Source organism: Colias eurytheme, chromosome 15 (genome assembly GCF_061535395.1).
Source record: "Colias eurytheme isolate Ceu_HAF_F1 chromosome 15, ilColEury1 Martin Lab GWU primary, whole genome shotgun sequence".
Classification (NCBI taxonomy): domain Eukaryota; kingdom Metazoa; phylum Arthropoda; class Insecta; order Lepidoptera; family Pieridae; genus Colias; species Colias eurytheme.
The window spans coordinates 11,947,135-11,963,011 of record NC_142994.1 but is presented as its reverse complement, the minus strand read 5'-3'; the positions used below and the strand labels follow the sequence as shown (position 1 = coordinate 11,963,011).

General features: G+C 33.3%; 1 protein-coding gene across 1 annotated transcript in view; it reads right to left on the bottom strand.

Annotated features, from left to right (window-relative positions):
• The window catches only part of LOC149902615 (protein O-mannosyl-transferase TMTC1-like), a 148,766-nt gene extending 136,908 nt beyond the window's left edge, over positions 1-11,858 (bottom strand). The window contains exon 1 of the mRNA XM_090110115.1: positions 11,774-11,858. The gene's annotated coding sequence lies outside the window, so the exon portion shown is untranslated. The remainder of the gene's footprint in view (positions 1-11,773) is intronic.
• Positions 11,859-15,877: the final 4,019 nt, after the last annotated feature.

Here is a 15,877-nt window from a genome sequence, read left to right as displayed (position 1 = left end):
TCTTCATCAGCAAGCAGTAAACTGCAACGCTGTGTGTTTTATTCGACACATAATACATGTTTTGTTTTAATGCAAAACATCAATATTATGTGTCTTTCTAAAACACACAGCGTTGGTGAAGATGTGTTTGATATCTGCTGGTGAAGAAAGACATACAAACGCTATGTTGAAAATAAATTATCTTGTTAATATTGTAATACCTAAGAGTATTAACAACTTAAATTTCATTCCTTTCAGAATGTTAAATGAACCTCTTGTATTGTAAAATAAAGTTATATTTTAAATTCTAAAAACAATACAAGGGGGTTATGTAGCAACAACAAAAATTGTTTTTCTTTCATGTAAGAACTAACCATATATCCTCTAAATTTTAAATTATTCTCCTCAGATAATCATAAGCCAATATTAATGAACTAAGTCTTAGAACCTAAGAACTGATTTATTATTTCTCTGTATCTTTGAAACAAATCAAAGTTCAAATAATAAGATAAAAATAACATTTTAAAAATTATAACTCAAAGGAAGATCAATGTTATCAAGGATAAACAATGGAGCCTCTAAGGCTAAATACTACAGTAAATAACATCTGTATATAAAATAACTATAATACCAATGTTAACACAACTGTACCTTAAGCTTTAAGCATGTTTGTTACACATTGATCATTACTTGGATCTTAAATCAATTACAATTAATTAAATAATTAATTAAACAGTTTAAGGTTACCTTAAAGTAAACCAGACTCACTGGCACTGGCTAAATTGACTGATTGACAGTAAAACTTTATAAAGGACTGTATGGTCCTTCCATTGCCTCAACAGGTTGGTGCCCTTACCACCTTCTTGAAGCCACTGCTGGACAGGGTTGCTACTGTCTTTAAGATCTGGAAGGACCTTATCTAGCCAGACATAAAGGTTTGTGTTGCAAGCTTAAAGGGTCCGCCCCTCTATAGATAAGAATCAATTATCTACTTTTAAGACTGAAAATCAGTCCTTTGTTACTTGAATCAACCTTTCCACATGGGTCACTGGGCATATTTATGTGTCTGGTTGTCCTCACAACCAACCCCTGATGGATAATATGTTGTTGTATCCATTTTATATCCAAATTCAGGTCAGGTTATAATCTTATTTTGCTGCGATAAAAAACTCTATTTTGAGATCTTCAGAAGTCATGTTCATGTCATGAGCTTCTCGGCCTGACCCCAGTAATAGCATAAGAGCTCCTGAGAGAATAGGGTCAGCTTGCTTATGATAGACCTAGGCTAATTAAAATTAATTAATTTAATTTAATTAGCTAAATAGAATCTCTGTGTACTAGATTACATGCATTCTTCTATTTTTTTTTTTTTTTTTTGCATTATGAAAGTCACCTCCTGCTTGGAGGATCATATGTTGGCACTGTGGAGGGGCACCACTACCTAACTGCTCTTTCTCCTTTGCTCTACAATGGGCTTTTTTCTCCCCCCCCCCCCCTTTTCTGACTGAGCAGTTGGGGGGTAAGGCCATTTACCAATGGTCTGAGTGCTCCTGACTTCCGGGTCAATAACCATATATAACCATAATATGTAGTCAATAACCATAAGCCATCTTTAGGCGCTTGACATCGAGTTGCGGAGAAATGCCCGTATATTATTATTATTTATTATATTAACCATAAGCCACCCTTGGGTGCTATGTATCTGCCCGGGTCCCGGGGTGCGAGGTGCGCTAGTACACTTGGAGGATTATCCTTGGAAGGGAATATTCAGCCTAGGCGTCAGCTCCATCAACGACTGCAGATGTCGCATAATTCGAAGCAGGCTTTGGCAAATATGCCCTGGCACTAAAGCACCTCTTTGGATAGCGGAATGGACCATATCAGGAGCCTCCGAAATATATTTCCTGTTGTACAAGGTAGGAGAAGCCACTCCGGTACAGGTAGATTTCTTGAGAGGCAATCTAAATCAGAAGCCATTTAGGCGTCCTGGAAGCGTGCCAAGAGTTATTCTCAACTTCTCATCTAGGTACAGTTACTCAGTTGTGAGGGCTAAGAGAGTTAGCAACCTTTGTATGTGGGCGACCAAAGTCTGATTGGTTGCTTGGGCTACAGGATGTGCGCCCCTTTCAATCTACTCAGAAGCATTTTTATTGCATACCTATGGTACACTACATATAAGTCAGAAATTCTAAGGCCAAGTCCCCTGCTTCCCTCTCAATTTCTCTGACAGGTAAGTACTGTTCAGATGTCCTACTCAGCCCGCATCCGCGGTATCTGTAGTTAGGAAGTGACAAACTTGTTCTTTTACAAAGACTATGACATTTCTGTGTATGTTGTCTTTTCCACAGCTCGTAAGTCTTGTGTAGCATGTAGAGGGAAAGCCTTTCTCTCTTGGTCTGCTGTGCGCGAAACTCTAGAGAAATACCTGGAGGCGACAACTGTACAGTCCTCTCAGTGTTAGATGTCTAGAACTGTCTGCAACTCTTATTTAGTGCAAGACATGGTCCTCTTAATGACTACCACAGTATGCTCTATCTTTGAAGCTTTTGGGACTAGCAATAACACAGACATTTCTATACTATCACACATGAGGCACAAGTACAGGTTTACAATGTACATTTTGTAATTGGTGTGCCAAACCTGCTTTCCCAAAATCTCTATGGTCTCCGGGACCTGTAAAGTTAATTGGAACAATCCTTGTAGACAAAAAGATAATTGTCTAACTAGAAGGCTGTGGCTCATTCTGTGGCTTTACTAAAATCTCCATGGTCTCCGAGACCTGTGAAGTTAAATTATTAGAATAATCCTGATAGTCTAACTAAATCAGAGGGCTGTGGCCCTTTTTGTGATTGGAGTGCCAATCAAGCTTTACCAATATCTCCATGGTCTTCGCGACCTGTGAAGTTGAATTGGAATAGTTCTGCCCATCAGGCTTTACCAAAACCTCCATGGTCTCCGCGACCTGTGAAGTTAAATTGGATTAGTCATGGTAGACCCAAAAGATAATTGTCCAACTAAACCAGAAGGCAATGGACTTTATGTGGCTGTAGTGCCAATCAAGCTTTTCCAAAATCCTCACAGTCTACAAGACCTGTGAAGTTAATTTTGTAACGGTCTCAATAGACCAAACTTAATAGCTTAAATAAAACAGAAAGAGGGCACCTCTAGCTTGTAGGGTCTCCGCGACCATTTGAAATGGCTGCAATATGCAGGCAGAAAATAGGCCAATGATGCCTGATTGTACAAGCCAATCCTGGCCTTGGAAGAATCTCATTACTGTTACCAATGATGTCTAATTTTACAAGCTAATCCTGGCTTTGTAAAAATTTAATTACCGTTATAACCTGTGATATGTATCAAAATTACCTGGTTAATACCTAGGTGTTTAGGTGTCTCAGATTGAATATCAACCTGGCGGAGCCATCAGCTCTTATTGCCAGAAGCATATCTGAATGTAAGTATGGCATATATTTTTCTGTGTCTTTCTGGACACTCAGTTCTTTCAGCATAACCATACTAAGCTAATCATGGCTAAGGACGCCTTGTACATATTTTCAGTACATATTTTTGTAGAAGATACAAATAAAAAATACAAAGATTTTGGTTACTTTACTGTTGATATTATAAAAATTTTATCACGCCTGAGTGTTAATTTTAAGGCAAGCTCTTTCACTTAAGTAAGAAAGGAACTAGATAAACATCATTATCATCGGTAACATTATAAGCAAGAATGATATCATTCAACTGTTCGGGGATATGGTAAATATGGGTCCTTGATGATGATAACGTATATAAACATATCTACATCTCCTAATATGCAATGTCTATTTCTTATGATTTTTCAATACTTATTCAAATAAGTACCCATAGAATCAAAGCTTATTCTGGTATCAATTGACTATGAAAACACGCTCTTTATGTTAAGAATTATTTACCATAAACTAGGTAATCTCAACTTGTAGTAATCAGTACCTCATACTGAAAATTGTGTGAGACCGTTGTTCACATTATACATTCTATATCATATCTTAAGTAATGTAAAATCTATATGTGACATGCTTGATACATGATAGATATTGAAATTATATTATAATAGTTAATTAACAATTTCCTCTCTTTAGAATATTGTGATAGACAGGTTTTGTACCTATCTAAAATATAAGTACCTCTTAATTGTTTTGAACTAATTGTGTAGTAGTGGGCACTAAGTAGTAGGTACTCACTTTTGTTGAGGTAGTTACAACTGAATGGGCAGTGACGAACCATTGCTTCTCTCGTCCTCCGAGGACGAAAAAGAGTTCCCGCCACTATTATACATACCAAAGCACCGGTTTTCGAATTTTCTTCCGACAACGTGGTCTTTTGTGTTTCATATTGGAACTAATTCCGTTCCTAAACCAATTACTACTAAAATTTAACGCTTTATGTGTTTTATTCAGGTAAAAGTAACTTAATCTGATCACTTTTACTAGAGATAAATACTAATTATATTCTGCGCGATGTTATTGCGCACGAATTCATAAACGCTATGCCGGCAGAGGCAGATGACAGCGCTTCAAAGGTGATGTCAAATTGGCGATGACAGATGACATACTAGGGACGCGCTCTTGCTAGTGAGGTGAAAGATCCATCGATATTCGGTAAGGTGACCCTTTTTCATAGAGATATATAGGATTCATAGACAGCTTTCTTCACCAACGCTGTGTGTTTTAGAAAGACACATAATAATATATAAAATAGAAAAGCCAAAAACACATTTACATGCGTTAATTGTCCCAAAAACATACTATAATGTGTATATTTGCTTAATAACGCATGTGTAAGCCGCGGGTGTTTTCTCCGGGGCAGGTACCTAGCTTAGCATTTTGTTACATAAAGAAGTCTTACGCTGTGTTAACTTCCACCTCTAGTAACTAAGATAAAGAGTTAGACTACCTTTAAAAAGAGTATAAGGTATCCACACGAAATCGCTTTACATTTTCATATATTTTAAACTTTAAAGTTTCTAATTTAGTATTAGATAAAAGAAACCATAATATATACGACTAGCTGTGCCTCGCAGTTTTACCCGCATTGCTCCGCTCCTGTTAGTCTTAGTGTGATGATATTATTATATTATATTAGCCTTCCTCGATAAAAGGGGCATCTAACACTGAAATAATTTTTCAACTCGGACCAGTAGTTCCTGAGATTAGCGCGTTCATACAAACTCTTCAGCTTTATAATATTAGTATAGATATGTTTACTTTAAACGCTAAATTATATAAGGGTATTAATATCTTCAAGTAGATAAATTCTTAATATGCGTATAATACACTAATTATAAAGAAATACATGAGCATTTTAACAAGAACACAATACGCTAAGAGTAAAACAATGTTTATATAAACAATTAAGAGGAATGTACACAGGCTTGTTATAATGTTAATGCCAAACTTGAACGTAAATTTGTTTATTCATTTGTAATTAAGAGAAATGAGTCTGTTTAGGACTCTAATTGATAAATATTATCTTTCCCGCTTATTTATTGGGTTAATTGGACTTTTACTTTTTGCACTATTCTCATTAATTAACATAGTACGACATACATTTTGCATTTGCTGTTTTTATTCGAGGTTATTCTGAACATTATAAAAATTATGTCAATAATGTAACCGATCAAAATATTTGGAAAAAATTATGTAAATCGATTGTAATATTTGGATATCTGCATTAGATAATATAATAAATGCTGTTACATTCAAAGCCTGTTTTAAATAGTGTGAAAATGTCCTCTTTGCTAGAAAGTTTCTGAATAAGATATGAAAATAATGAATTTACAGGAAAGAAAGTTTTACACTACAAGTATTTTAACAAAAAACTATATTTTATAATAATAATTTATTGGTAAACCATTTTCTTTATCACCATCAACAATATTTTGTATCATTATTAGTTTGTGTATAGTCACAACGGTAGAAAAACACTAAACTTTCTAACCATATCAAATATTTCTCTGAAACGGGGTTCCTAAATCTTTGATCATGGAATCCTATTACTCGTAGGGTCTCTATGAATAAAATATGGTCTCTCGAGTGCTCATGTTAAGCTTTCCTTGTGTTTGTTGACTCACATGGTAGTTATTTTAAAACAATGACAAATATATTTGATATAACAAAACAAGTTAGATATGTGTATGTATATCTGTGACATCCAAATGAGTGAATTGATTTAACTGCGGTTGTTTAATTGGATACTCTTATAAGGTAGATTTATTTGCCGGATATATTTTGAAATAAAAAATACATGAAAAATAAATAGGTATATGAATTTAAAATATGTATTGAGCTTTTATTAGAAAAAAACTTCTATCTGTGTTAATTTTCTTTCAATTAACAGAATTTGATACTTCAAATAAAGGATTAATTATATTACTTTATAATATTTTCTGTCACATTGACCATGAAATATATTTCAAGAAACAAATTCAAATGAACAACTCATTAAGTACCTAAAATTCAATACATTTCATTCAATTTAATCGCAAATCACAACAGCGTTAAAATAAAAATCCATTGTACAATATTTAACTCCACATTTATCCATTAATTAATAAACGCCTTTATTAATTTTAATGCATTTTCACTAAATTTCACTCTACACTTCATTTGCTTTCATAATCATAATATTTTTATCACAAGCGCAAAACGCATTATTTCAAAAAAACGTTTTTTATAACGAAATTCCGTTTTATATTCGCATTTCATAATAAATTATTTTATTATGGCGTATTTCAGGTTTGAGGACCATTGAAATATACGAGACGAGAGTTATGTTAATGCAATGCTCTTATAATTATATTATAGGTTTTTTATGCAGGAATTTAAGTGCAGGGTGTCTATGGAAGTCATCTTTTATAATAATAACCCGCGGCTTCATTTGCTGTTTCCAGGTATAAGTACTTTATCACTTCTCAAGACTCACAAATATCTTCTCCATTACTGAAGGTTTACCCTATACCGAATATAATTAAGAACAAGCAATTATTTATAATATTTCTATTAATATAATAGATATTAATGTAAGTATAAACACAACAAATCCTCCGAAATACGAGATATTTCTACACTGCTAATAAGTTTAGGTATTTTATTTAAATAATGTTGTAATTAATTGAAATAATATTGAGAATTATTTTAGTGTTGGGAAATTTATATTTCATATCAAGTAATAGAAGTCATAATAATTATGGCGTATGGTGTATTAACAAAAAAGAGGCGTTAAAAATACAGTTAAAAGGAAGCAAAGAGCCGACCAATCCGCGACATAATATAGCATAATTCCGGATGAATTAATAGCCATATAAAAAATTAACAATAAATTTTATTTATGCCCGTTTCCGCGGATTTCCCTGTTACATAATAAAAGCGCCTACAGAAGCGTGTGTCACTGTAAACGTTTTAATGAAACACAAACAAAATAACTCATGCGCAAATTAAACGCGTGGACTGTTCACGAAACAAATTACGCTACTGCCACTTACTGAAATGTGTGTTTATATGAAATGTCTGCTTTACGACGCCCTCTTTAATTTATTGGAGTATCTTTATATTTATTAATTATTTATATACTGGTAATTTTATATTTTACAACAGAAAGCGTAAATTTATCGTGATAATTTTTTGATTGCTTTCTTTTATTTAAATTTATAAATGGTATTTTATTTATCTTTCGTGTATACCTAGGTCTCTTCTTAATGAGCTCTCAAATGCTGTTACTGCAGAATACTTAAATCTGTTATGAAATTTTCGTATTTTAATTAAATTGTTACGATATTAATTGATTTAATAATATTGCTACAAATTATTATAGCTGTATTTTATATATAGGTATAATTAGTACTTGGTCTCATTTTATGTTCCGTCCTCTCCGTTACTATTACATTCTGTACAATAAGTTTTGAGATATACGTGAGCTTTGAGATGTTTTAGTATAAAACTTTCTACATAAGGATAAAGTTCATTACAAATTGTACCTAAATGTTGTTATACAGAGCTTAATTTCCTATTACCGTTATTTGTTTGTAAAATAACATAACTCGATAAATACGAGAGACCTTCAAGTAAATGTCCAGCAAGTAATCCCGCCGGTAACATACGCTAATCGGATCACCCCAGTTCACTCGCCCTCATTGACCTACAAAGGTCAAGATTCACAAAGACGTTTGATGATATTTACGTAAAAGTCGTCTTTTCACAATCCAACCTTTTTATACGACCATTAAATATTATTTTGAAGAAATCGCTTTGAAAACGGATAGAGATAGTATTGTAATGATGAAAATCTATAAGCTTGTGTCATACGGGACAAAAATAAATGCTATCTCGATTACATTTTTTCTGATTAAATTAATTAATTAATTATTGTTATTCCCTTTGCAAAAGCAGTTTTAGTGCTGTGTAACTTGTTACTTGAGTACAATTTAATTATTAAAAACATATTAATGACATTTTGATTGACGTAGAACTGGATTATCTTGTTGAAAATTTTTCACAGATATCAATTTAAGTATTATTTTACGCTCCATCCTGAAATATAAACGGCTAAAATACAAAACATAAGATAGCCGAAAACAACCATTCGAAAAACAAACGTGATTTCATATGTCTCCACTAACGGTACCGTTAAGGGCCCTCACGCACAAGACATCCCAAAAATGTCCAACAAAGTTGCACAGATTACTCGATAACGCCACCCCAAGGCGTGCTTCGCGGACAATCACTCCTCAAACATTGTAATCGGATTGGTCCCGCATTAAACGTTTAAATGTTTAAATTATTTGAATGTTCCGGTCGTTTAGTGTTTCGCCCGTATTTCCTGTTGCAATACAACTCGTTGCGTTCAATTGATTTTTTTAATGGTCTGTGGGTTTTGTTTTTACGAATGAAGCAAATTACAAAAACATGTATTGATAAAGAATGAAAACCAATTTTAAACACGTGATGTCACCAAGTAACGTCAAAGAATTGAAACTTTGAAATGTTTGAAATTACATATTTTATATAATAACTAGATTTCTGCCCGCGGCTTCGCCCGCGCAGTCAAAGAAACACCCGCATAGTTCCCGTTCCCATGGGATTTCCGGGATTGCGTCATTTTCCCGGGTTAAAAAGTAGCCTATGTCCTTTCTCGGGTATCAAAATATCTCCATACCAAATTTCTTGAAAATTGGTTCAGTAGTTTAGGCGTGATTGAGTAACAGACAGACAGACAGAGTTACTTTCGCATTTATAATATTAGTATGGATTATAATATAATTTATTATACAAGGTTAACAACATAAAATCTAATTTACAATCTTAAAGTAAAACCTACATGTATCGTAATGTAATTTCAATGTTTTTAGAAGCAAAACAAGTTATTTAAGGTCCTTGTAAATAAAAAGGTTACCAATCAGAGCAAATATTTGATTTCGTTGACGTGAAACAAAATAGAGTGCTCTTGGAGTGGATTTACGATGCCGTAAATACAACATTAAATTTAGTTTCGCAAATTGTTTTAAGCTTTTAATTTTTTGTAAAACGAATTACGGGTTGATAAAAATTACTTGTAAGGTTTCTTTTTTTTGTATTTTATCTTGGCTCTACATTACTAAGTTCGTGTTATTTTTGGTCCTGTAACAATATTCTTTTCAACTTCTAATTTATATTTTATAGTTATAGTAGTTTATAGTTTCAAATGGATGTGAGTATTTAAGTTCAGGATATGTAAGTAAAGTTAATTTAGTCCAATAGTGTAGTTATCCTTCTTTTTAAATGAATAAACCAATTACAAAATCTCTCGTTCTTTTCAAGAACAGTAAAAGGTAATTGAAATTGATTAGGACTTACAAAAATACTTCCTACTATCTAAGTGCTTACCACAAAGTTCAAAATAGAAAGAACTTTTAGCTCAAACTGCAACGCGTCACAAGTGCGGTAAAAGAACAGCTTTATACTGCATTCTAATTAGTTTTATTATTATCAAAGTATTTATTACTTCATATCTATACTAGCTGTGCTCCGCGGTTTCACCCGCATTGCTCCGCTCCTGTTGATCGTAGCGTGATGATATATAGTCTATAGCTTTCCTCGATAAATGTTTATATTGTAAGTTTCTGTATCTAATAGATAGCGCTTTTTAACGATAAGCCAATTTAAAAAATCTGTCCAGTAGTTTAAGAACTTATGCAACACAAACAAATAATCAAATATTCCCTATCTTCATAAATATAAAAATGAATCGCAAAATGTGTTGGTAAGCGCATAACTCGAGAACGGCTGAACCGATTTCGATAATTCTTTTTTTATTATATTCCTTGAAGTACGAGGATGGTTCTTATGTAGAGAAAACGTAAATATGTACCACGGGCGAAGCCGGGGCGGACCGCTAGTTTATAATATAAGTAGATTTTTATATCCCCGCAGCGACGAACTCAAGCGGACATACATCATGTCATCTTCAAAATTTTATCCACGATTCCCATCCCAAATGTACTTTTACCTTCTCCAAAGGATAATTATTTTTATTCATCAAAATGTATTCAACAGTTTTGATATAAAATATTGGTTAAGCCAATCCGCATTCATAGTTTCCGATGTAAATATAACTTTAATAACAACATTAAAGTATCTTCAATCTTATCTAAATCCATTCATTTATTCTTGACTAGCTTCCGCCCGCGGCTTCGCCTGCGTGGTGTTTTTATAAAAGGTAGCCTATGTTCTTTAAATTTTGTTTCGTGCTTCAAATTTCATCAAAATCGGTTGAGAGGTCGGTTGATGCGGGAAAGCGTAACAAACAGACAGAGTTACTTTCGGATTTAATATAATATTAGTAAGGATAATATTATAATTTCGAATGTGTGTTTGTCTTACTTTCATGTCACAACGGAGCTAATTTATGATAAGATAGGAGTAGACTTAGAGCATCATTATTATATCATTATCTACAGAGGCTCCCCGGGGTGGAATATCTCAGTGCTTAAGGAGTTTCTTTTAGATACGCGGGCGATGCCGCGGACCCTAAGCTAGTCTCCTAGAGTTATTAAAATAATGGTAGCCTTAAAAGTCAAAGCCTAGACTTGTAGCGTTCTCAAGCAAGACAATCCAAACTTACATCTTCTTATTATCCAATATTAAACATATTACCGATTCACTACAGCTTCCTAATCACATATCGATCTGCTTAGTTATAAATTTAGCTCAATTTCCGGCAACAATCAGCTCCAAACACAAACCCCACTTGGGGATAGATAGACACATGTTAGCTTGACGGATGAATTGATGGCAGGGCGTTTAGTATTTATCCTTTGCTTGTTTTCTTTTTGTTTTTTAATTGGTAATTGTTTAAGGTGTTAGAATGTGAAATATTTGTTAATATAATTATCAATATAATGTTTAGAGAACGTTGTAAAAAATAAAGTATGTCTTAAAATTATTGGTGTAATATTTTAGTTACTCTTGGTAGAGTTGAGATTAAAAAATCCCAAATTTCTAAGAATAAAAGAATAGTTATCAATAGTTAGTTCAATAAAAGAAGTAGGTATTATTTAAATCAGTAATTTCAGAAATTTAACAAATAATAATGCACAATGGTATTTTAAAATTAATCCATAAGCTCTATAATACATAATATAAATAAGCCTTCGCAAAATACTTTCGTTTATTTTCAACTTAGAAACTCTTATTTAATATTTATGAACCAAAACAACTATGTAAAATATAATACCCATTAAAATAATCAGGTACACTAACTAAAAAGCTACAAAACTCACCTTGCCGCTAGACAACACGAGTCACAAAAATACGCACACGTTTTCCGAACGCCGCGAGACGAGGCGACAAAAGCGCCCTCTCCCCACGAAGGTCGGGGACCTACTGCAGAATATCCTGATTTTCATCCCGCATCAGAGAAGTCTGTACTACGCATGCGCAACAGCTAAATGGGATTGTCAGCTGACGGCTGCCACTTAAGGTCACTGTGTCAGTATCAAGTGATAAGAAAAGAGATCGCTTTTGTAATATTAAAGTTTATCCATTTTGAAATAAATCGATATGTAACATTCAAGGCAGGAAATTTATTTGCAACATCAGTCCCGGTGATACGTCTGGCTTCCTTTACCTTGTAAATTTGGTTTCACTTGCGCAAGGAAGACGTACAAAATTAACAATTTTAAAATTTACTGTATTTACTTCCTCTGGTTCCAATTTTATAATGTTTGGAAGTACATCGTCTATTTCAATTAGGAAGACGGAATTTAATAAATATCCCACTTCACTTCACAGAAACGACTCTCCAATGTTATTTATCACATATTATTACCAAAAATATAATTACTGCACATTTAAGATTCCTAACTTATTTGCAATTTGTAACCGAGCTGCAAACTAAAAAGTAAAGTTAATATAATTTGTCTGAAAAAAATAGACGAACGAAATAAACTAAATATGCTTCATCGACCCCATACCCACAAGGGAACGCAGGATATTAATTGTAGTTAGCCGTGTATTTTACAAGAATTTTGTTTATCTGATACGCTCTCTAAATTAGATAGAAAAAGCTTTTATTAAACGTAGAGGAAGTGCTACGAATAATACAGTAACGTAGCACTATGCTACGCTCGTAGAGCATTATGGCATAAATTTAATAACGTATTAAGTTCAGTCTACAATGTGACATTAAATATTTTTATGTACAAAAACGCATAAATATTAAATTAAGTATAACATTTTAGGCAATATCAAGGTACCTATAAAGTATGTATATTTTTTATTAGCTACAAACCACTGACTTCATTTGTTTGTTTATCTCTGAATAATTTTACAATATTACATAAAAAGTGAAAGTGAAGTCCCATGTCCCCTAGTGGGGTAAGGGGCAGATGCATTATACATCTGTTTCACTGATCGATTTTCTTTAGGGACAAGTAGGTGATCAGCCTTCTGTGTCCTGCCAGACCGAGAATTTTTTTTTTTCTTCGTCTCCACCGGGAATCGAACCCAGGACCCCTCGGTTCTACGCTCACGCGTCAACAACTGTACCAAGGAGGCGGTGACAATATTACATAACAACATACAATAATTATATGTACAAGAGTTGCAGATTCAAGGTTTAAGAAATTATTTCATTCATTTCATCATAAGATTTTGTTCCCTTTAAGTATGTAAAAATGGTAATATTTTTCGAACGTAACAGCTTAAATTCACTACAGATTTTCTTGGTCAAGTGTCCATATCCGGTTTTTTTTCGTTCTTTGTTAATGGAATCAAATTCAATTTATTTATAATATTAAATTAATATTATTAAAAGCTACATTTTGAACATTTCCTTTTGATTATAACGTAATAATAGCGAATGCACAATGCCAGATTGTACATAATATTTACTTATACTTTTTGTGTAATCAAATTTTATAACTCAAATCTGATTTGAACAATTTTACTTTAAACATGATTAGTTCTGCTGTGCTATAATTTTATTAGATTACAACAGCTTTGAACTAAGAATATTAAATAACTTCATTTTTTCAAACAAATACATGTAACTAGTATACATAACAGAAAGTACATTTTGCCTGGTATTTGCCTTTCTAAAATAACAAAACATCCCAACCACAGAACAAGCCAGCCAATGAAACGCACAGCGAACGAGATATTTGAAAAAATAAAATTAAACAATTAACTCTTGCAATAAACCGTTACGACCGGAGCGGTCAGCTAACGTGCTAATGAAAATGCTGCGATATTAAACTCAAAGACGACCACGATAGTTGACATTTGGCTTAATGAAAAATTTCATAACAGTCCCGGATTGCGAACAACACTTGTGGGCGGCAATTTGGACCGGTTAGACGCATCTGCGGCGACCAACGCGACGCGTTTGACGGGACACGTCCGGGAAAATGACCACTTGAATTTGAAGTGGACGCGCTGTTTATCATGAGGAATTTGTATTTCGCTTGTGTAATGTAATGATAAATTAGGCTCTATCTGTGACAAATATTGTAAAGGTTTAGTAAAAAGAAACAAAAAGGGAGAGCACTTTTGTACTTTTAAAGATTGGAACGTATATGTATTTATGAAAAATGTAATATATTAAAATATTCATCATAAGGTTTTTTAATTGATTGCTAATTCACTTTGAATTTTTATTAATTTACGACTGAAATTCCAAATTGACGTTCCCGCAACTTGGGAAAAGCCGTCAAAGTTTTAAAAAGCGAAGAAAACAATATTATTAGAATTCCCGCGCGGGCCGAAGTCATGGCAACCCTCCTCAAATATTGTAGAATTTATAATTTTGTGGATTTGGAGCCAGAATATACCGTACACTGTGAGCCGGTTAAATTTTATTTATTTATTAGTTTTGCATGTACAGCACTGTTTTAATTACATGTGGGCTTTGAGCCAATCCGAGCTTAATTTTCTTCCTTATAATATTTTACTTTCAAAGTAAATAACGAGACCGCGACTCTAAATTTGGTTAGTGAGGAAGTTTTGCTAGAGAAACTGTTTGCTTGGTACACAGCTCGCGGTGGATTTTAAACGTTTAATTATTTCGAGGAAAGGAAACGAAGCTATTGACGTAGTGGTTGGTGACCGGGACTATACACTTATACAGATTTGTAAATTATATTTAGCATTACATTCATTGATATGTAAATCGCCTGAAAAATATTATGCGACTCTACACATCTATCTATAATGTGCTAAAATAATGCACAGATAAACAATTTGGCCTAACATAGATATCGTTACAAAATAATATAAAGATACAATTACTTGTTTAATTACCATTATCCACACTAACAAAAATACGTACTTATACACAGTACACACGTATCAAATAGAAATGCCCCATTTAGCGCTATACTCCAAAACTCCACAACTTAGCTCGATCAATAGAACTGCATCATGATCCGACCAGTTGTTTCTAATAACCCCAATGGCCGGCTGGATACAAATTACAAATAAAAAAGCCCCAAACAAAGCCGGCCGGAGGTAATAGAAGTCGAATGAAATGGAAAAATTTTGCACCCCTATTGTTATTTTAGTCTTCCATTGCACACTCTGCTACGTTTCTGGAACGTATTTCGCAGTTTTGTGAATATTTTTTTATAATATTTATTGAGAGCAAACTGGAATGTAACAGGCGTGGATGGAATGGGAACGATTTGCGATTGGCTGTGTTATTAGTTAATTGATGTGCTGTTAAAATAATGTACTTGAGAGTATTGGTGAAATAGGTGAAGAGAAACATTGTTACATTTTAGAGGATGGTTTTAAATTTTGCATGTTATACGATAAAAGTGAGACTCGAAATAATTAATATTACTTTTGTCAATATTTAAAATACAAGTAAGTAATGGAAATAAACATATAGCAAAACTTGTTTTTTATAGAATGTGCATAAACTGCAAACACCCGCAATTTCAAACGTGTCTTCTAATTGTTATTTAAAAATCCCATTACTACACAATAGGTCTTGAAGAAATGAGCTAGCGGGATTTACGCCTATTACTGTAATAGAACTAGAACTACTATACTTCTATTTTAGTACTATAGTACTACTACAATAGCGCCTCTGCGTCCGACACGCGATAGCTCTCCTTTGTACTGATTTAACATTTCCACACATTTATTTGTTCACAGCTTCTTTATTACTTGGATCCATTTGTTATCGCACTTTTTATCACTTTATTTTTATTAGAATGCTTGCTGAGTAATGAAAATCGCGTGGATAGATAGTCACACGGTAGTCTCACTATTTTAACTTTAAATTTCATATGAAAAGCATTTTTTACCGGATTTAAACCACGAAATTGTTATTATACGTGCTGTTTATAATTTGTTGTTATGTATGAATATAACGCTAGAGC